This window comes from Dasypus novemcinctus, chromosome 11 (assembly GCF_030445035.2).
Source record: "Dasypus novemcinctus isolate mDasNov1 chromosome 11, mDasNov1.1.hap2, whole genome shotgun sequence".
Classification (NCBI taxonomy): Eukaryota; Metazoa; Chordata; class Mammalia; order Cingulata; family Dasypodidae; genus Dasypus; species Dasypus novemcinctus.
In genome coordinates this window covers 69,898,725-69,922,717 of record NC_080683.1, presented here as the reverse complement: position 1 = coordinate 69,922,717, position 23,993 = coordinate 69,898,725, and positions in this window count along the sequence as shown.

Sequence of the window (23,993 nt, the reverse complement as noted above, 5' to 3'; positions counted from 1 at the left end):
CGATTTGAGCCATATATCATTTAAAGATGAAACTTCCTTATACTGTGTATCTATTTATACTAAGCTGAGTGTGGCAGTTTGAGATTATTTATGAACTCCAAAATATAAGGATTATTTTTGTAACCTGGTCTGTTCCTCTGGGTGTGATCCCCTTTGATTGTATTAGATTTAGCTGCGATGACTTTGATTAAATTATGTGAAGATTAGGGCTTTGATTTGACCAAATCAGGAGGGTGTAACTCAGGTTAAGTTCCTGCCCCCTTGGTGGGCTGATATAAATGGGCACTTACTCAAGAAGACACAGAAAAAGGCACAGGAAGAAAAGGAGCTCCATAGACATGGCAGAGGAAAGAACTTTGATCTTGCAGCCCCATAAAGAGAGATGAGCTATTTGCCCGATACTTTGCAGCTGTAGAGAACAAAACAGCTGAGCTGAGGAAGCCTGGAACCCTATGCCAACCTACAGGTGAGATCAGAAGAAGCTGGGCCCACGGAGCCTTAAGATCAAGTAGGAAGGAAAGACCAAGCCCACCATCTCACTTCAAGACGTGGCAACTGACTTGGGTGAGAAAGTACCTCTTATGGTACCTTGAGCTGGACTCTTTAGGGTTTGTAACTGTAGGATTTTACCTCCAAATACATACCCTTTATAAAAACCAACAGATTCCTGGTACTTTGCATCAGCAACCTCTTTGGCTGTCGAATGCACTGAGTGACAGGCAAAACTAATCTATACTGCTGGAGTTTAGGATTGTGGTTGCTCTTGGGGAATGGGGAAGTTTGGCTATGAGGAGAACCAGAACATTACTGTGGGGCTAGTAATGTTCTGTTTCTTGATTTGGGAGCTGGGTACAGTCACAAGTGTTCAAATCCATTGAGGCATATACTTATGCTATGTACTTTTTCAAATTAACTTTTTATTTTAGAATAGCTTCAGATTTACAGAAAATTTATTGTGATGGTACAGAGAGTAACCACACCAGTTTCCCCTATCATTAACGTCTTATATTTGTCACAATTAATGAACTGTTATTGATACACTGTTATTAACTAAAGCCCATACTTGATTCAGATTTCTTAGTTTTTACTTAATGGTCTTTATCTGTTCCAAGATTCCATTCAGGTTTTTACATTACATCTAGATGTCATGTCTCCTAAAGCTCCTCTTGGCTGTAACAGTTTCTCAGGCTTTTTCAGCAGATTTTTGATGACCTCTACAGTTTCAAAGAGTATCGGTCAGGTTATTTTGTAGAATATCCCTCAATTAGGTTTTGTCTGATGTTTTTTTCACAACTGGACTGGTATTATGCATATTTGGGAGAAAAACCATAGAGATGTGTAGGGTGGCACCATGTGGGAGCGCGGCGACAGCAAGGGTCGGCTCGTCTCCAGGCGCCAGTGCGAGTCGGACCCGGGTGGCGGGAATGGGCGTTAAGGCCCTCCGCTTGGAGTTCGGGCGTACTGCCCGCCCCTCTGCCCAGCTGCACCCGCTTCCCCCTCGGTGGCCTAACCCCGCCTCTCCCCCGAGGGCCACCGCCGCGCCATGACAGCCCCGCCTCGCTGCCGCCGAGAACCCTGGCTACCCCGTCTTCTGCCCGCAACCAGTGATGCACCCCTGCATGAACCTATCAGCCGTCTGCCGCCCCCCGGCCACGCCCCCTGCCCCTCCCCCATCTTCACCCTATATTAACTGCTGTACTTCCTGAATAAATCAGACTTGCGCACAGATCCTGGTCTCCTCGGTAGTCTTCTTCCTACCGCACGTCCTCCACACCTTGCCGGCCCTGGAGCACCTTCTCGGAAGGCCCCTCCGTGTGTTGCAGCCCTCCGCCCGAGCCCACACCGCCCCTGTAGCAGCCCTCCAGGCGAGCCCACACTGCGACATTTGGCGTCCAACATGGGGGCAACAACTTCCCGGCCAGACCCCCATCCGCCTCGCCCACAAGGTAAGGACCCCCATCTTCGCTAGGCCCCGCCGTCGGCGCCATGGGCGGCCGTCTTTCCTCCTGCCAGGTGCCTCAGGTTAGGGCCCTTGCCGGCCTTTTAGACACCAATCATATGAATGTCTCAGTAAAGAGGCTCTAAACGTACTGGGACCTTTTGCTGCCTTTCAACCCCTGGCTCTCCACTTGCCAGCTGTGGGACCCGGACACGTACACTAACCTCATTGACCGCGTCATGGCGGCTATGGAGTATGAGAACAAGCATTTCCCCCCAGCCTTCTCCCCACGCTCATCGCCATTTGCTCGTACCTCCAGGGCACCCCCGTCAATCGGGACGCTTTCCACTGCACCTGCGGTAAGAGCAAGGGAGAGGGGTCTCAGTCAGACAGTGATTCCGACACCGAGTCCTTGTCCAGCCACCTCAACAACGCCCTGGACTCTTGCCCACCCAAACCGGACGCGCCTACCTCGCCCCAAGATGGCGAACTTCCGCCTTCTTCTTGGGAGGATAAAGGGAAGTCCCTCCCCCTATACCCGCCCCCTCCGGCCACGGCGCCATCTTGGCCCCCGCCGGAAGAGGAGCGGCCGCCATCTTACAAGCCGCCTACCCCCTGGGGCAGTCCGCCATCTTGTGAGGCGCCGCCATATTGGGACGAGCCACTTCTCGCCCCATCCCCTGGGCACCCCCCGCCGCGGATCCCTCATCCTCCAGAGGGCCAATGGGTACTTGGCCCCCGCGGGCAGAGGCCCCCGCGCATCAGACGCTGCTCTTATACCCGCTGAATGCCGCCCCCTCACGGCACTGTCCGCAGGATTGGTACCCCTTTACAGCCGACGAAATAAAAAACCTCCGCAAGGCTGTTAAAGAGGATGGCCTTGGTAGCCCGTATACCCAACATTTGCTTGAGGAGCTTAGCACTCAGCTCGTGGTTCCGTATGACTGGGTTTCCCTCGCTCGGGCCATTCTAACCCCCGGCCAATTCATCGACTGGCATGCTCACTTTACATCAGAGGCAGAAAAGCAAGTGGCACACAACACCCGTGTCGGGGCTCGCCATCCCCTGGACGCTTACACAGGCACGGGCCAATTCGCCAATACGGCCCAATATCACAACGCCCCCCCCGAGTTCTGGCTCCAACTTCGCGAGCTGGCTTTACGCACTTTCCGCAGCTGCTCTGCCACCAGACCTGAGCCACTTGCCAAGCTAGTCCAACGAAAAGACGAAGACTTCGCCGACTTCGTATCCCAGGTTCAGGAGGCCTGCAAGCACAAGGTCCCTGGCGAGCATGCGCAACAAGCCCTTGCCCAGGAACTCATTCTGGAAGGGGCCACCAATGCCTGCCGACAAGCCATCCTACCAATGAAGGAAAGGGGAGTACACAACTGGATCCTGGCCTGCTCCCACATAGACCCGCAGGCCACCGCACTGGCTCAGGCCATAGCCACGGCCATGTCCCTCTCCTCCGACTGCTTCAAATGCGGAGAAACCAGACATTTTGCCCGTGAATGCCCTCATGCCGCCCGACCACGACCATCCACAAACATGCCTCGAGACACCGGAGGAGCCAGACCACGTGCGCCTCCCACCCCATGTCCCCGCTGCAGCAAAGGATACCATTGGGCCCGTGACTGCCGCACCGCCAACAGCCAACGGCAGCCTTTAAACGCGAGAGGGGGCAGGCCTCAGCCCCGCCAGCAAGAGGCTGCTCACCCACGCCACCACCCTCTGCCGTAATGTGGACCGTTCCACTGGGACCCAAGAAACCAATAATGGAGTTAGAGGTTGAAGGCCAATGGTTCGAGGGAATCCTTGACACCGGGGCAGAAATATCCTGCTTCCCAGAAACAGCCGCACACAACTGGGGTGTGCTCCCCAGCTCCTCGTCATTGGAGCCACCACCGGAACAGCTCCCTCATTTCAAACCAGCCAAGATCTTATTTGGAAGGACAAGGAAGGCTGCCAAGGCACCTTCCACCCCCTTGTCCTGCCCAGCATCAACAACATCCTCTGGGGCCGGGATGTCCTCTCGAACTGCGGAGCCATTCTATCCACGGCTCCCCACCAATGATATACGCCACTGCTCGCATTACACCTCCAGCACCCACTCCTCTTGAATGGGATACCGAGGAGCCCATTTGGGTGGAGCAGTGGCCCATCTCATCCCAGAAACTGTTAGTTCTCCAAGCTCTTGTCTATGACCAGCTCGACGCAGGACACATTGAGCCATCCACCAGTCCGTACAACTCACCCGTCTTCATCATTCAGAAGAAGTCAGGCAAGTACCGGCTCCTCCACGACCTGCGTGAGATCAACAAGCACATCTGCCCAATGGGCTCCCCCCAAACAGGGTGCCCCCACCCCACGGCTATACCTAGACACTGGTGCGCTGCCACCATCGACATCAAGGACTGTTTCTTCTCCATTCCACTGCACCCAAAAGACCGTCCAAAATTCGCCTTCATGCTCCCGTGCACCAATCACCAAGAAGTAGCTGAGCGTTGCCAATGGCGAGTCCTCCCGCAAGGGATGCGAAACAGCCTGGCCATCTGCCAGCTTTATGTCAATAAGGCAATTCAGCCATTAAAGAACTTTGCATACATTGTTCATTACATGGACGACCTTCTCGTGGCGCATGAAACCCCCGGAGGCCTCCAAGCCATCCTCACGGCATTACTGCGCCATCTCAACGACCTTGGCCTACAAGTCCAACAAGATAAGGTACGCATGGAGCTCCCCTTCACCTTTCTAGGCTTCAACATCCACAACACCATCACGCCTGCGGCCCCCCAACTGGCCATTCCGCAGAAGCTATCTCTGACAGAGCTACAGCAAATCTGTGGGCACATCAATTGGCTCCGTTCGGCTCTCCCGATCACCACCGCTCAACTACAACCCCTCTTCGCCCTCCTGCAAACCGACCAAGACCCTCCGCAGGCCGTAACAAAGAAAATCGCTATTACCTTGGCTGCGCAGGAGGCCATCCGAGCTGTCAATGATGCCCTGCGAGAATGCCAACTGCAGCGTCACGACCCCAACCGAGCCATCTTGGCGCTGATCCTGCCTACCATGGGTACGCCCACCGGGCTCCTCTGGCAGAAGGGGCCCCTTCTCTGGCTCCATACCGCCAAAAGCAAGCTCAGAAAAATCAGCCCGCAAGTCACCCTCTGGATCTCCTTGGCCATTGACCTCGTCCGGCAATGCACCCACACATATGGTACTCCCCCTGACACCATTGTGTGGCCGCTTGATGCCAAGAAAACCACCGCGCTGCTTCTGTCCAGTCCAGACATGCAAGTCCTTGCGGAACCTTCCAAGGCGAATTTGACAACCACTACCCCAGCCATCGGCTGCTTCAGGGCATCTCCCAGTTATCCTTCATCCCTCCGCCGCACCACCCCTTCCCGTCTCACCGCCCCTACCCACATGCCACCACCGCCTTCACTGACGCCTCCAAGCACAAGTTTGCAGCTGTCATCTACTCGCCTGGTACGTCAGAGCCTCAAATACTCATCCACATCAATGTGAACTCTGTCCAGGTAGGAGAGCTCCAAGCCGTCATCCTAGCTCTCCGCGCCTGTCCCAACAGACCCCTCAACATCTTCACCGACAGCCTGTACACCTTGCAAGTCTGCCAAGTCTTGGCTTTCACCACGTTTTTTCCTGCCAAAAGGCCTATCGACCAAGCACTCCTAACTCTCCAGAGTCTCTTGGAAAACCGCACAGCGCCCTGGTACATCGCCCATGTGAGGAGCCATTCTGGCCTTCCTGGACCTATCGCCGCCAGCAATAACCTCGCCGATCAAGCCATCCAAGCCCTCCCAGCCTCAGTAGAGCGCTCGGGAGGCCGACCGCCCGCCCCTCCACCTGGCGACCTCCTCAACCAAGCCAAGCTACTCCACTCTCGATTTCACTTCTCTGCCAGGAGCCTTCACAAGTTGTTCCCGGAACTTTCCATCCAGGCCTGCAAGCACATGGTCAGATGCTGCCGAACCTGTGCACCCCTTCTGCCCCTTGGGCCGCTACAGCCGCAAGGAGTTAATCCGCGCGGGCTACGCCCCAATGCCCGATGGCAAATGGACGTCACCCACGTGCCCCAGTTCGGCAGGCTCAAGTATCTCCATGTGGCCATCGACACCTTCTCCCACCTGTGCTATGCCATTCCCCTCCCAGGAGAAACAGCCAAGCACTGCATTCAGGCCCTCAGACAAGCCATCCTCTTCATGGGAGTCCCGTGGGACCTAAAAACCGACAATGGACCAGCATATTGCAGCGCTTCCTTCGCCATGTTCCTGAGGCTATACAACATCACTCATCACTTTGGAATTCTGTTCAACCCCCAAGGTCAAGGCATGGTTGAACACACTCATCTCTTCCTCAAGCATCTTATTCAAAAGGAAAGGAGCAACCATCCCAGCCACACACCTGGAGAAATTGTCACCTCTGCCTTAATCCACCACAACCTCCTCTGCTTTGATGAGGATGGCCTTTCCCCAGTACATGCTCATTGGGGCCTGTCCTACCGGCCCACACAGGCCCCCCTTGTTCAGTGGAAAGACCCCAAGACTAACATCTGGTCAGGGCCTGCCCCCCTCCTTGCCCAGGGAAGGGCTTTTGCTTGTGTCTTTCCAGATGACGTCGCCCAGCCCATCTGGATCCCAGGACGCCTCATCCAGCCCGCCACCGCCGAACCGCCTGACCTGGAGAGAGAAACGTTGCCAGCGACACCTCGCCCCTCGGATGGCCATGATGACCCTGAATGCCGAGCCTGACCCTCTCCGCCAACAAGTTCTGCGGCTACTCCACCTAGCCCAAGCTGAAAGGGCCCGGCGGCCGCCGCCACCCACCTTCACCCCCACGAGAAGACAGGCTTCTCGAACACGCTGCCTGGCGAGGCCCCCCCCAACAAAATGAGCCCTGGCCCTTCCTCTTCCACCTTCTTTGGCACTTAATAAAAGAAAAGGGGGAAATGTAGGTGGCACCGTGTGGGAGCGCGGTGACAGCAAGGGTCGGCTCGTCTCCAGGCGCCGGTGCGAGTTGGACCCAGGTGGCGGGAACGGGCGTTAAGGCCCTCCGCTTGGGGTTCAGGCATACTGCCCGCCCCTCTGCCCAGCTGCACCCGCTTCCCCCTCGGTGGCCTAACCCCGCCTCTCCCCCAAGGGCCACCGCCGCGCCATGACAGCCCCGCCTCGCTGCCGCCGAGAACCCTGGCTACCCCGTCTTCTGCCCGCAACCAGTGATGCACCCCTGCACGAACCTATCAGCTGTCTGCTGCCCCCCGGCCACGCCCCCTGCCCCTCCCCCATCTTCGCCCTATATTAACCGCTGTACTTCCTGAATAAATCAGACTTGCGCACAGATCCTGGTCTCCTCGGTAGTCTTCTTCCTACCGCGCGTCCTCCACACCTTGCCGGCCCCGGAGCGCCTTCTCGGAAGGCCCCTCCGTGTGTTGCAGCCCTCCGCCAGAGCCCACACCACCCCTGCAGCGGCCCTCCGGGCGAGCCCACACTGCGACAGAGATGGAATGCCATTCTCATCATATCACATCAAGGAACAAAGTATCAATAAGTGATCACTATTGATGTTATCCTTCATCACCTGGCTGAGGTAGTGTTGTCAGGTTTTTAAACTGAAAAGTTTTCTTTTTTTTTTTTTTTAACATCCCTTTCATATAGCACTATATGGAACAAAGTTACTGTGTACAGCCCAAACTTAAGGAATGGGGAGTTATTATGTTCCACCCACTTGAGGGGGGAATAACTACATAAATTATTTGGAATTCTTCCTCACAAGATATTTTTTTTTTGTTTGAATTTCCCCAGCTTTTACCTTGGGAGCAGTTTTAGTTGGCTTCTGTGTCCCTTCTACATATCTACATCATGTATTGTTTTATTTTATTTTTATTTTTTGTAAACACTCCCTTACTTTCTGGCAGTACAAGTTGCTATAGGTTTATCTTGTTTATTTCCTGGGTCAGTCCTAGAATCAGCCATTTCTCCAAGGAGCACTGGTTTCTTGTATTGAAAGATATATTAGAAACCAAGATCTGTGTGTGCTAGGTATGCTCATCATTGCTTCCAGGGTATTACTGTTTCTAAGCCATTTCAACTAAAACAGCAAGGAAATATAGATGTGTATACTAACCATGGTATGGATAAATATATATATATATTTTATATGTCACCATCTGTATCTATATTGAGTTGCAAATGAGTTCATACTCATGTCTCCAACTTTCCTCCATTACCACATGGGTCATCCTAGTTTCCTCCCCTTGCTTCCATAACAGCTCACTCCAAAAGTAAGAAGTTTGCCTCCTATCATATGCCATCCTATCATCCATTAACTTAATTGTTCAGTTCAGTATACATGTACAATGGTTTAATAATTGTTAACTCATATCTCTTGAGGAAAAAAACTTTATCAACTAGAGTTTTGTGCTTCTGTATAGTTCCTTTTCCCCTACTCTTACATACTCCATTCATTTCCAAAGTTAGTTTGGTCAGAACTTTTCACACTACTGCCTTTGGTGGGGTTGTTTCTTACATTAGTACTATGGTTAGTTTGTTTTGCCATATTCTGCATTCATTCTGGGGTTCCCTAATTTTTTAATGACTTAAAAATATGTCCACATAAGGGATTACTCTTTGTGCTGTAAATTTCTATGGGTTTTTAAAAAATGCTTTGTGTTATGAATCCATAACACATAATTATTGTATCATGCAGGATAAGTTTTATCCCTAAAATATCAACTATACTTTACTTATTAAACCCTTTCCCCTCTCACCCAATGTTCGGTTTACTGTCTCTATAGTTTTGACTTTTCCGAAATGGTGCATAATTGGAATCATATAGTATATAGTCTTTTCAGACTGCTTTTTTCACTTAATAATATACATGGAAGATTCATCCAAGTGTTTGTGTGACTCAATAGCTCAATTCTGTTATTGCTAAATAGTATTCAATTGCATGGATGCACCACAGTTTATTCATTCACCTATTGAAGGGCATGATGATTGCATTCAGTCTTTAGTGATTATGAGTAAAGCTACTATAAACACTTTTGTTTATGTTTTTGTGTGTATATAAGTTTGCAGCTCATTTGGGTAATTATCTAGGAGTGTGATTGCTGGATCATATGGTAAGCTTATGTTCAGCTTTATAAGTAAAGCATTATCAGCTTCCAAAGTGGCTGATAATGTTGCATTTCCACCAGTAAGACTGAGAGTTCCCCTTGTTCTACCCTATCACCATCAATTGGTATCATCAGATTTTGGGATTTTAGTCATCATAATAAGTGTGTAGTAATATCTCATTGTTTTAATTTTAACTTTCCTAATTGCATATGATGTTGAATATCCTTTCATATTCTTATATGCCATCTGAATATCTACTTTAATGAAGTGTCTGTTCAGCTCTTTTGACCATGTTTAAAATTGTGTGTTTTTCTTCTTATTACTAAGTTTTGACAGTTCTTTGTATATTTTGGATACAAATCTTTGGTCAGATATGTGTTTTGCAAGTATTTCTTCCAGTCAATGGTTTGTCTTTTCATTCTTTTAACAGTGCTCAGGCCACAGAGATCAGGATGAATTACAGGCCGGCTCTCTCCTGACCTGGGCTGTGCTGATCTAGGCAGGACTAAAACTATGGCAATAGCTTCCCCATGGCCATGGTTCTGGTAGTTGTCAGGTCCAAGCCTCACCTTCAAGCTCAACCTGCTACCCACTTCCAAATCTCAGGGGATGATATTTCTGGGTCTTTGGTGGATTTGAGGGCTCCTGAAATCTGAGGTTAATTTTTTTGAGAACATACAAGGGGATAATGTGCAAATATTGGGACTGAGTTCTGCATGGTATAGTCAAACTCTTAGTCTACCATCAGGTTTAAGACTCGATATTATAACATAATTTCTATATCAAAGAAAATACACCAAGTAACTTGCCTCAATTATATTAACTAAGGTTACCTTTTTCTTATGCAAATTTTACTTTAGCAGTTGATACCAGGAGGCCAGATTGATAGACAGCTCCTTGGAAACCATAGTACAGTGATCAGAAAAGCAAGCAGGTGGGCATGGCTGACATTTTATAAAACTAGATTTATTACAGAGCCAATTCTAAGGTTGAAGTTCTCTCCCTTGGGTTGGAATTCAGTTTTTGTTAATTAAAACCAATTTATCTAAATTGTGCTAGATTTCTAACAAAATCTGAAATGTGAACACCTGAAAGTGATATTGACATTCTAAAGCTCAGATTGCAGTATGAACAGGTGAGTTACTTTTGAATGTCAGAAGTGCCCTTGATCCAGATCTCTTTATGAGGAAAATAAGTATGTAGTAGAGACAATTTAAAGCCTAACACTAGTATCTAAGAAGGATAATTTTTTGAGGCAGAAGTATATCTCTACACTACTCTAATCCTAAATTATTCTGCAGTGGATACTCGGAACCAGTAGAATTTTGTGATGAATGAAAGCTCTGAAGGCAGACAGCATAGGCTCATAACCTAACTCCAGAAAGGACTGCATATTTGACCTTGCTTAAGTTAATTAATCTCTCTCTGCCTCAGTCTCTCAACTTATATGTAATCATAGTGAGTTTAACGTTGTCTCTGCTCACAGGGGAATGCTCCACTGGTTTAAATTAGTGCTTTGTAATTGTGGTGTGGTTCTTCCTTCAGTCCCATTTCCTATCCTTTCTTGAGGGAGAGGTTACAAGTATCCCAGACTGTTGACTATCCAGTGGGTTGGTAGGGGAGTTCATGACCCAGCCGAGCTTCATCCTGAAGGTCTCTCCAAATCATCCAGTCTCTCCTGTTAGACTTTAAGTTATACATCTTTTCCCCCCTTCTTTTCCCCCCAGTCCTGTCTTATCTGAAAGAAAAGATGTTGTGCCTGAAAAGAAAGCCTTTTTCTTCCTCTTAGATTAGCAGGTTTTTCTAATCTTTCTTCTTTGGTGTAAGCTGGAGGGAGGGAAAATGACCCTTGAGTTATAAGTGTGAGAGAAAAAGGGAAGGAAAGTACAGAAAATAACTAGATAATTTATACTTCAGTATATACTTCACACATATAATGCCCAAATCCCAGTGCCTGGCACATAATAAGAGTTCAGTAGATATACATTACTACCTAATAACAACTCCCACTATTATTATAACCCAGAAAGTTTCCCTTCTTAGGAAGTTTGGAAAAGACTGTAAATAAGAGCTTCTGGCTTGATTGACTGAAAAAGGGGAAGAAATTTCCCTGGCCATTTTGGAACAGTAACCAATAATAAAGAGACCAATTGAGAAAGTGAACCAAGGGATGAAAGGAAAAGATGCAGAATTTGTCTGAATGCATTCTTTGACTAGCTTGTGTTTTACTCTAAATAGCATTATTTTGATCTCAGGTTCAGAAAAACAAATTTAGTCCAGCTCAGAAATGCACATATATTTGGCAAGTGCCAATAGAATGTTGTTCAATGAACAGCAATATAGGCAACTCACATCTCACATCAGTCTTGACTTTGGGCATTGGTTTCTCCAGGGTTGAGGCCAACTCTAGATGTTCCCAGATGGTGTTAACTCAAGGGTATAGGGCAGGAACCATCTGAGTGGCATTTAACATGTTTCCTTTCAGCCCTAATAATTTCTAAATCATTGGGGGCTTATTTAAATTTAATATACATTATTAGCTAATGTTTATTAACCAGGAAAATAATGTATACTAACTTAAAGATTTAGTCAATTTAGGAAATTGTTTTCTATTTCTTGAGCCATATTTGGGTAGTTTGTGTCTCATGTTAAGAGTTTTCCTCTTTTGCTAAAACAAATCAAGTGTACTCCTTGACCTTCAATTTCTGTGAACCTTTGGGATATTCCCTGAAGTGACCCTGAGGGTATAGTGACTTAATCATATTTGTTTAATTTATTTTCACTAAACATTAAGGATTTTAGCACTGAACATCACCTTGATTTTTTCATAATAATAGTTTATTTGCATTTGTTTTACATATTATTATACTGCTATTTTCTCTGCTATAATTAAAGTTAGCACTTTGTTTTAAAATCCTATTTTCTAAGTTTTATAGCATCACAGGAAATAGTCCCTCAGGTTGATATTAACCTACACAATTATTTGCATTTCTTTTTTTATATTTTGATATGAACACTTGTGTTTTTCTGAGTGTGTGTGTATATATATGCATATATGCATATACATGTGTGTGTCTGTGTATATGTGTATATATACATGTATGCAGGTACACATTTCCCTTTAAAGTAAAAATGTGGGAAATGGTAAGGACTGCAGAAAGCTGTGTGTGTATTTATATTTACACACACTCATATATTTACCTTTCAAGGAAATGTATGTATGATAGTAAGGAGTTTTAAAAGTTTTGTATTTTTGTATTGTTTTCATTTCTTAGTCTCGAGTTGAAATTTACTCCAGTTTTATAATGATTGAATATTTTCATTAAAAGTTATTTTATTTTTGCTGAAAGTAGTTTGGGTCACTTAAATCTGAACTAATATTTTTTACATCAAACCTCCATATTAAACCACCTCAACCATCTTTAAATGTTCACTCATTCTTATTGGTTCTGAATGAGGAATTTATAAGGGTAAGATCTTTCCAAGGCTGTGAAAATGTCCAAATCAAGGCATCATCAGAGATGCTGTCTCACCAAAGGGTCAGCTATGGTTGATCCATGGCAGGGTAAAATGGCAGCTCTCTTTCTGTGTGGGTCTGTTTTCAGTCCTCAATTTATAGAAGACTCCAGTAAAAGGATTAGGACCCAGTTTGGGTTCTGCTAGCTAATCAGAGGCCCTTAATTGAATCTAATCAAAAGGCCCCAACCACAGTAGATTTACAGGAATAGGAGAAGGTTTGCTTTAAGAAAGGAATTTTCTGGGAACCACAAAAAAACTCAAACTAGGATACTGACTCACCAAAGAATGCCAATACACAAATATAACTGACTTTCCAAACCATAAACCTTTCTTATTTTCTTTCCTAAAACCAACTTCACTACTTTTAAAGAAAACACTCTAGAAATGATTTTTGATGATATGGATTGTTTGCCAAGAGACCTAAATCCTAGCTAGCAGTTTAATCTAGTGTAAATCTCTTAATTTCTCTGGATTCTGTTCATAGTATGGTCATGATGAGATGATTTCTAGAGCCTTATATTGTTTTGAAAGTATTGCATTTTGAGAGCTAAAATTTCAGTGTCAAAAGACTTGTATCTAAATCCCAAATCTACTTTAATTAACTCTGTAGATTGGCCAAATGTCTCAACTTTGAACAAAGGAGAGTGTCTGTTATATCAATTATTTTCTAGAGTAACATCAAAGGATTATAGTTTACTAGATTTATGTAGAATTGCCACAAAATAAAGAATGAAACCATGATGATGGCATTATGCTCTACTGCTTCCAAAAATCTCACTATTAAAAATAAAAGATGGTTTTAAGGTAGAAAAGTATACCTCTATATACCCTTTCCAGTTCTGTGGCTGGGCAATGGCCCCTATCTACCTAGAGAGGAAATGGGGAGATTAGTCTCTTAATTGGGTCAAATAGACAGTTGCTTGACTGGTGAAAAACAGACCAAGTTGGAAGTTGGGGTCTATTTAAAAAAAAAAAAAGTAAGTAAAAATGTACATTGTTGAATGCCCAAAACTTTCCTCCTCTTTTGTCCCCTAAAATGTCAGCAGCCAGGAAGGAGAGTGAGAGACTTCTCCAAGGAGTCTAAATTAAGCAAGAAGAAATACTTAAAGACACTGTAAACATCTCAATATGGCAGATAATCATTCACCGTTAAAGACTGATATTTCTATGAGCTTTTGAGCACTCCCCTCTCAAATCTAACTGGACAGCCAAAGGTAATTCAGCATTTGAAGGATGAATTTAATATTAAAGAGGCCAAAATAAACACAAAAACAAAGTAAAAGGGAACTTGGAGGAAACAGGGACTAACAATGGAGGAAAAAAAAAACTTCAAAAGGATTGTTTTTAACAATCCTTTGTTAAAACTAGAATGAAACTAGAATAGGATGCTTTAAAAAGGGGACATAAAGGATTATTCAGAGGGAGAGAGAGTTCTTAAAAATTAAAAATAAAATTTAAGGAGATAAAACTCAATGGAAGCATTAAAAGCTAAAATTTAGTAAATACATCAAGATACAGAGCAAAAAGTCTAAAGGATGTAAATAAGAGATAAAAGATATTAAAATTAGGTAGTCCAGGAGTTACAGTATTTAAATAAAGGGAATGCTAGCAAAGAATAAACAACAATAACAAGAAAACAGAGTAACATATCATTAAATAATCAAGAAACCATTGTAGAGTTGAGGATATATAATTTCCTACTGAAATGGTTCAAGAGGTTCAAGAGTATTTAGCACAATGAATGAAATAACTGACACCAAGATACTGGATTGTGAAATTTCAGTGCCCTGGGACAAAGAAAATCTTCTTGTCTTCTAAAAGGGAAGAAACAATAACAACCAACCAACCAATCTAAAAACTAAAACAAAGAAAAGAGATTTCATAGAAGACTCAAAATAGTATTGGATTTCAGCAGTAATACTGTAAACTATAAGAAACACAATGCCTTCAAATTGCTGTAGAAAAAAAATTATTTTATCACTGATAACTCCATGCTCTGCCAAATTTCAATGAAGAGAAAGCATGTTGTGTATGGGAGAAAGCATGGACTAAAAAAGCTAAACTCTTTGATAATGATTATCTTTGATAATGGGAACCAACTAATTCTAAAACTGATAAAAAATTATCAATGTAAGTATGCTGTTTAGAAATAGAGAAGTAAATTCAAAGAGAATTGCCTAAGTGAGTAGGAAATGTTGCTCACTCAAGAAATCATTTGAGATAAGCAACTGAAGTTTTTATATAAGAAAATTCATAGAAATGTTTCATTTTAAAAGTCATAAACATGCTTAACTTTCTAAAAATAAAAAATAAAAAAAAAACTAAATTAAAGGCAAGGTGCCAAAGACTTACTAAAAAATTAGAAGGAGGAGGGGAAAGTGCAGGGATGAGGAAATGGAAGGGGAAGGAAGAAGGGAGGAGAAAATGAGAGGGAGAGGTTGTGGGAATAGAGGAAGAAGAGGAAGAAGGAGGAGGAGGGGAAAAAGAAAAAAATGGCTGCTCTCTGGGTAACTGATGTGGTTAACTGGAAGATTTCAACCAGCCAATGGCCCAGAAAAAAACAAAAACACTTTTTAAGTTCTTGATCAGTTTTTGAAGTTATTTGGTTTCTTTTTCTTTGTTTGACAAAACTGACAAACAATATTACCTGACAGATAAGTTTCAGGCTTAAAAAATATTCAGAGACTCTTAAATAAGACTTCATAATAAACTTTAATTAAAGCGTCTCTTTTGGTCACAGTTATTTGAACTCATGGCCTCAATTTTCTGCTCAATTTTGCTAGCAGAAATCTGAATGCAGTGACAGGGATATGCTGAATTCTTCCTTTTTTTTTTTTTTTTGTCTGTTTTGGGACTCATAGAAGAAAGCCTCAAACTGCCATTTAGCGTTTCTAGAGGCCTTCAGGGTTAATTTCAGGGATCAACCTGGAAGCTAAAGCCACGTCCCTAATACCTTTGCTTTGTGTAATAGATTTGAGAGCTTCTGGAAAAGGCAGGGGACAGCTTCTCTAATACATTTCTGTGGAAAAGGAAATCAATATGCTTCCTGTGTTAGTTTCTCTGACAGTGCTTTTTTATTAGTATGCAGAAAATAATTATTCTTTCTTAAAACACTGATTTTTAATTGATGGATATTTAGCTCATATTTTAGGTTATGGAAATGTTATTTAACTGTACAGTTTGGGCCGATATCTCTTCTTAGTCCAACATTCCCTACTTGCTTCACAGAGGTGGAAGAGATTGTCCCAGTTCAATGAAGGATCCTTCCTAAACTGCAAGTCCTACTTTGAGAAAGCTGACATTTGAGAAGCCACGCTGTGTTTCCATGGAAACTCCTTGCAGTTATAAGAACAATTTTGAGAGCCAGATTTTAATCTCAAATGCAAGAAACACAGAACTACACTATCTAAATGGAGAAGTAGTGGGGTAATAGAAGAAATGCTAATTTGAAGGCAAGGAGTGATTTTTTTCTGTAAATTTAGAACCTCATTTTAAAGCTATACATATTTGATGTACAAATATAGATTTTGCATGTTATGTTCAAGTTTGATTTTGTCAGAGGTCCAGACATATTGAAGATAAAGCATGTTTAATAAGAGACTCTCATCTTCATTTTTAGAGGCAATTTCAGAAAGGCATTTAACAGGGAGATCACTATAAAGGGACAATTCTGTGTTTGTACTATGCACAATAGGGTAATGAAAGTTTGGCACAGACTCATCTCTGTGGAAGCATAACACCATTCATAAACCCTCAATGAGAAAATAGGCTGCATCTTCAAAAGTTACTATGAGAATGGACAGGTGTGTAGGGAGTGTGTTAACAAAATAAAATGGCAGAATAAATGAGTAAGGGTCTTTTGAAATATTTTTAATGGAAAATATAATGGAAGCAAAAGGAAAAGCTTTGTGATTGTCTCAAAAACATTTCTGGGTAAATTGGCACATTTAAAAAGTATATTAGAAGGAGGTGATATGACTCAGAGGAAGGTATTGTTGTGGAATTTAAGAGAAGTTCAATTATTTGAGTATAGAGAGGCCAGGACTCAGGAATGATTTTGAGAAGGAAAAATGGCTTATTGACGGCCGGCTGGACTCGGGAGCTTTCAGTTTGAATCTCGAGCCCGGAACAAGAGTTTCAAACTACTTTTATACAGAGAGGAAAGGCCAAATGGTCTCTTTGTTTCAGTTCTCAGTAGGCTTCAATTAGCATATATCTCTTCCACATCTTAGGTAAGCTTTTAGCATGGACTCTAGACATTCTAGATAAGCCTTGGTTTTTGCATTTCCCCTAAATACTTAAAGTTTATAGCCCTTGCATTGTTAAACATTTCCTGGGACTGGAGCCTGCTGTCACTGTCCCTAAGGGCAGGACTGCAGCCTCTTACCGTTCCACACCCACAAGTCAAACAACTTAGTTATCTCTGAAGAGACACAGAGCTTTCCACCCATAGCCCACATCAGTATCACCAACTAGACAAAGAAAAGTTCTTTACAAAGTTTAGAAAGATCTTTTTAAAATTTTCACTGTCTCGAAAAGATCAAGCTAACTGATCAGGTAATGAATTCTACAAAATTGCCTAAACAATTATTTTTTCTCAGTAAAATTCCTGGAGCACAAAAGATAAATTGATGACAATATCGTTAAAAGCCTAGACAAATACTGCTATGGTAGTTTGTTGAGTTCAATGAGGGGTTATTTTAAGTGAAGAATGGTAGTCAGCAACAGGATGACTATTATGGATACCCAAGTGAAAGTGTTAAGTAGATATTGAATATTCAGGAGGAAGGTCTTGATTGGAGATAGAATTGGAAAATTGTCAGCCTAAAAATGACATAGAAAGCATTAATAATTGATGCATTCTCTAAAGAAGTACAGCAGCAGAGAAGAAAATAGGTCTTTAGACTGAGTTCTGGAGCAGACCGATGTTTAGGAGTTGGGGTAGATAAAGAGAAAGCAGCAAAGGAGACTGATATGGAGTGGTCAATGAAGTAGAAGAACAATCAGGAGTCTATTGTCATGAAAGCCAAATATATAAAGTGTTTCAAAGAACAATCAAATATTTCAAATACTACAGATATCTCAGGTAAGGTGAGGACTGAGATTTGACTGTTGGATTTAACAACTGTGGCCTTAATTAGAGCACTCTTTTACCAGGTAAAAGACTGGTTATAGTAGACTCAAGAAAGGAAGAGGAGAACGGTTAGCGATAAGTTATAGACTACTCTATTAAGAAGTTTTGCTGCAAAATAGAAAAATAGGGCTCTAACTGGGCTGGGAATAAGGGTAAAGGAAGCATGTTTATTTTTAAATAAATTTCTAATTTTGTAATAACTTTGGATTTGCAGAAAAGTTGCAAAGATAGTATAGAGATTTTCCATATAGCCTTCAGCCAGCTTTTGATTTCCTATTGTTGTTTTACATCACCATGTTTTATACCTAAAAACTAAGAAAGTAAGATTACTTAAGACTTTATTCAGATTTTAGCAGTTTTTCCCTTAATTACCCATTTCTTTTCCACTATCCCATCCATGATACCACATTGCATTTAGTTGTCTTATTTCCAGAGTCTCCTCTGGTCTATGACAATTTCTCATGATGTGGGCTATGGGTGGAAGGCTCTTTGTCTCTTCAGAGATAACCTAAGCTGAAGGCTGTGGGTGTGGAACGGTAAGAGGCTGCAGTCCTGCCCTTAAGGACAATGGCAACAGGCTCCAGTCCCAGGAAACAGTTTAACAATGCAAGGGCTATAAACTTTAAGTATTTAGGGGAAATGCAAAAACCAAATATGCTAAAAGCTTATCTAGAATATCTGGAGTCCATGCTAAAAGTTTACCTAAGATGTGGAAGATATATATGCTAATTGAAGCTTATTGAGAACTGAAACAAAGGGACCATTTGGCCTTTCCTCTCTGTATAAAAGACATTTGAAAATCTTGTTCAGGGCTCGGGATTCAAACAGAAAGCTCCCAAGTCCGGCCGTCAATAAACCATTTTTCCTTCTCAAAATCATTCCTGAGTCCTGGCCTCTCTATACTCAGTTGAGTATAATTGAACTTCTCTCAAATTCTACAACACTCAGTCTTTCCTTGTTTTATGACTTTGATAGTTTCATGAAATATTGGCCAAGTATTTTGCAGAATGCCCTCAAATTGAGTTTGCCTGGTGTTTTTTCTCATGACTAGATTGGGGTTTTGAGTTTGGGGAAAGATTACCACATAAAATGAAGTCAGGTGAAAATAGAACCTTTTTGTTTGCTGATGGAAATGATCCAGTAGAGAAGGGGTAAGTTCATGATACAGGACCGAGAGAAGACCATTGTCCTTGAGTAGACAATGAATTGGGATTTAGAACCCAAGAGGAGGAACTGGCCTTAAATGAATAAGGACAGTTCATTCACAGTAAAAAGAAGGGCTTGCAGAGCATATGAGCACAGATGCATGCAGGAGTGTATGTGCACTCTTGAGGGCTTGTGGACATTTTCTTTCAATGTTTTGTAAATTAATTTTCTATTATTTTATAACAAATTACTACAAGTCTTGCGGAATAAGACAACACATATTTACTATCTCTGTTTCCATGGTCAGGAATCTGGGCATGGTTTAACTGGTCCTTTAGTCAGTCTGATAAATCTAAAATCATGTCAGCTGGGGCCGAGGCTCCCTCTGAGGCCCAGGGACCTCTTCCAAGCTCACCTGGTTGTTGGCAAAATTCATTTCCATAGTCGTAGACTTATAATGGATTGATTCTTTAAGGTCAGCAGGAAAGAGACTCTCTATGATCTAGACTCTCATTTAAAGGATCTTTTAGGTCATCCCGCCCAGAATAATCTTGATTAATTTGAAGTAAATGGGTAGAGATTTCAATTACATCCTCAGAATCTCTTTACCTTTGTCATATTGTTGTGGAATTTAAGAGAAGTTCAATTATTTGAGTATAGAGAGGCCAGGACTAAGCAATGATTTTGAGAAGGAAAAATTGTTTATTGACGGCCGGCCGGACTCGGGAGCTTTCAGTTTGAATCCCGAGCTTATGAATAGAAGGGTGGACTCACTGGAAAGGGGCAAGCCACTCCCCCCTTTCCAGCTTTCAGCCAAAATGGGCAGACAGAACCTACTCAAATTTGGCAACTCTCCCAGGAACCCAGCCGCCCTGACTGGGACATTCCCAACAGACTTGGGTGCTTGGCGCGGACACAGATGGCCTCCAAGCCCCGGCAAAGGGCCAGACCAGAGACAAGACAGCAGAGCATGCACAAACATCTAGACTCCGCAAACATCCAGACTCCTCAGCTTTTGCCCCAGAATCATTTCACCCCCTTGCCAATGGCAAGGGAGGGCTCCAGCTCAGCTGTAATTCTACTTTACATAAGAACACAACTCCAACACTAACATTGAGCTGACACAGACAGAAGCACAAAGGTCACTAATCTGACTCACAAGTTTGTATATTTATTTTCACCATGGCTGCCCCCACAGCCATCACAAACCTCAGAACACTTAACATTTGGTATAAAGCGAATTCATTCACAAATTAGCACCATAACAAAAGATTTCAGCTAGACTTTTCCACTGTTTAAACTTTACACCCAGACCAAGCTCCACCAGAAAAGCCGATCCATTTTCCTGTAACCAAGTTTTGTTTCCCTTAATCTAGACCAATTTCCAGGACATTAGGACTTGAACCTATAAATAGCCCTTCCTATTAAAATCGAGACTCCACTCCTTTAGTGGATATAAGACCAGTACCAGATTCTAACATGCAGTTAGACAAACCCAAAACACCAGGGCTTTTCTCCGGTTTTCCTCCTTTTCCCAAGCCTAGAGAGAACGGCTTCCCCCCAGCCTTCTGGGGCTACTAGGGTTCTCTCAGGAGGTGATCAGCCTCCCCTTCCTAGCAATTAAAGCTAGGGCCTTCCAGACTGTGCTCACCTGGGGAGTCTTACCTTCTTCCATGTTCGGAGTTCTTTTTCGTTCCCAGAATCTTTCTCTTCAGACCTTCCATTGCCCTCGATTTTTGTCGGGAAGATTCTGGTGGAGCCCACATCTTTTCTGGATTAAATTTAATCCAGGGGCGCCCAGATTTGGGGTTCACCCGAGTCCTCCCGGCTTCCTCGGGGATTTGGAAGGGGCAGCAAAATGCTACCGTCTCTGGCCTTCATTTGTAATCCCACCAGAGTCGCCAAAAATGTTGTGGAATTTAAGAGAAGTTCAATTATTTGAGTATAGAGAGGCCAGGACTCAGCAATGATTTTGAGAAGGAAAAATTGTTTATTTATTGATGGCCGGCCGGACTCGGGAGCTTTCAGTTTGAATCCCGAGCTCCGAACAAGATTTTCAAACGTCTTTTATACAGAGAGGAAAGGCCAAATGGTCCCTTTGTTTCAGTTCTCAATAGGCTTCAATTAGCATATATCTTCCACATCTTAGGTAAGCTTTTAGCATGGACTCCAGACATTCTAGATAAGCCTTTAGCATATTTGGTTTTTGCATTTCCCCTAAATACTTAAAGTTTATAGCCCTCGCATTGTTAAACATTTCCTGGGACTGGAGCCGCTGCTGGTCCCTAAGAGCAGGACTGCAGCCTCTTACCTTTCCACACCCACAAGTCAAACAACTTAGTTATCTCTGAAGAGACAAAGAGCCTTCCACCCATAGCCCACATCATTCCCCCCCTTTGTCAAAGTTTACTTGCTAAGCTTTGGCATAATTATTGTTGGAGCTATGAGGTGGATGGCTGTTTGTTGTCTTGACTGATTATTTATCAGTCTTTAGTACAGCATCCAGGACCATTTTTAGAAGTTTAGAACTTTTCATTCTGGACAGCAGAATCTTGGGCAGGGGCCTCCCACAGTTATTCTGCTGCCACTGGCACTCACGTGGATTTCCAGTCAGGTTCCAGATCCATCTATTACTTTTATTTTACTCTTAAAGAGTTTACACCTTTAATTTAAAAGGGGTGCTGAAGGGAGACGATCTCTTTTCTGTAACTGCTTCCTGCTGGCCATGGGCTGTAGTCATTGCCTAATAAGGTGTAAAACTCTTTAATTTATTCTAACTGGAGGAAGATGGATCTGGCATTCTGTACGAAGTTGGATGAAGTTTTCATATGGTTAATAAGATGTTCACTCTGAAAGAAACAAACTTAATTAAAATTTTGGAATACCTGTTTTTAAAAGAGGACACATTGGATTACAGAGGTAGACAAGGTTAGGTGCCTATAAAGATGGCATTCCTTAAAAGCTGGTGGGAACAGCATATATATTCTTTTTTAAGTTATCCATCTTTAGAGAGAAATTGCAACAGACACTTAGCTTTGTCTGAAGACACATTCCAAGCTGTTCAATGATTGACACTCATTCGCTCTGTCAGATGCTCCTGGTGAACTGGTACTCCTTGGGCAACTGGCTTCACTCAGGATTAGAACACTAATTTGGAAATACTCTTAGTTTTCACCTGTGGGAGTGATCAGAACTACAGAATAAAGATTTTTACACCTTGGTTTTCATTGTACAATTTCTAGCAATTTTGACTTGTTCAATAGGTGACTCACCATCAGCAAGCAAGCCTCACTTTTGCTACACAGCAGAGTACAGCAGAATATGGAAGCTGACTGAGACTGGCTGAGACTGCCACCTTATTCTATAGACATGTTATTAACTGTTTAGAAAATGATTTTACCAGGAATTTAACATGTCTAATATACTTCTGCACTTGATCCAAAATAGAAAAGATAACATTACAATTATTAGGCATATATTTAGTACAGGATAAAAGTACAGCACTTAATACTAACTAATGTATTACTTAATGCATAAGGATTCAGAGTTGCCATTATTAGTTTTGAGTTTCAGGTTTGTAATACTTTACATGTTATCTCTCCATGAGAGCAGGCCATAATGCCAATTGTGTTTAAGTTTTACTTACAGTCTCCTGGTATCATGGCTCCACTTAACATGTTCTTCAATGCAGTGAGCAAGTTGCAGCATCCTTCCAGTATTCCAGAGATTTTCCAGTATTCTACTAGCCTGGTGCATAGTGCTCTCTGGCACCATGGAACAGTGCCAGTCTGGAGGCGATATCCATTGTACACTTGGCTGTACCGAGTCATTATTGGCTGCAGGAGCTTGAAACTGCAATATAGTTTCCATCGACTTCAGGAGCAGAACCAGAGACTGATCTAGCACATATTTTTAATTGAGGGGTCAGTGACCAGCCTAGCCAATAACTCACATGGAGAGGCCACCTGTAATGTATACAAGGCCTGGTTCGAATGCACAAGAGTTTGACAATGTTAAAGTTTATTCCTTGTTTTATATATATATTTTAAACAACTTAATGCAATACATATATCAAATGACTATTTACTTACACAATTTTACTATGAAGATAACAGTAGGTACTTTACTTTAGTAATAGAGGAAAATATTATTTTTCATTGTTAGAATGAAAACAGAATATTTCCAATAGAATCAAGACAACTTTTTTTATTACCATTTACTTAAATGTGTATTTTGCAGTGGCCTTCAGACAGGTTTATTATCATGAAGTTATTTCTGCTACCAATACCAATCTAAGTTTCTTTAGTTAACAATGACTTCTACAACTAGAACTATTTAAACATTTTCAGTTTGGAAGATGTTTTACAGACTCTTTATAATTGACTATAACCACATTGACTAGCCACCTCATGTTTAAATAAACTTACTAAATTACAATTACCAATGAAAGAAATTTACTCTTTATTTAAGAGAGCATATCTACAATCTTTTTCCTTTAGCTTAATTTCACCAATGTGAACTTACAATTTTCATTACTGTAAAGATTTTGTATATATAATGTTAATTTAGTTTATAAATTAACTATGGGAGATTACACTCAAGTTAAATAAAATTGAAACCATAATAGTTTATGCAAGGAATGTTCTCTTTTTCCCTTACAGGAAGCTAAAAACTTCTTTTCTTTAAGTTATGAAAATTATTAAATTAAAAGCATACTGACTACCAGGTTTTAAAACACATTACACAATTACTTAATTTTTTTAAAATCATAACCCAGGAAAGATCTCTCCATAGTTTTTATGGACTTTCCTTTACTTACTGAAATTTGTTAATAGAGCCACTAATTACCTTTATTTCGTTGGAAAGAAATCTTCTGGAAGAAATTAAGGCTCACCAGATTGTGGAGAAGAAAATAATTTATTCTCAATCTTGCAAGAAGGGGTGCAGAGCCAGATATGGCTGGTGCCACGAACAAAGAAAAATGACACAATTTATACCCCTAAGCCTAGCATGCAAGCTCTTCCTGTTTTTCCATAGATTGGATACTTCAGAAGTTACAGCTTATCTGAGATTTAACTTTCCCACGCAAAAGTTTGATTTAACTACTTCCTCTATA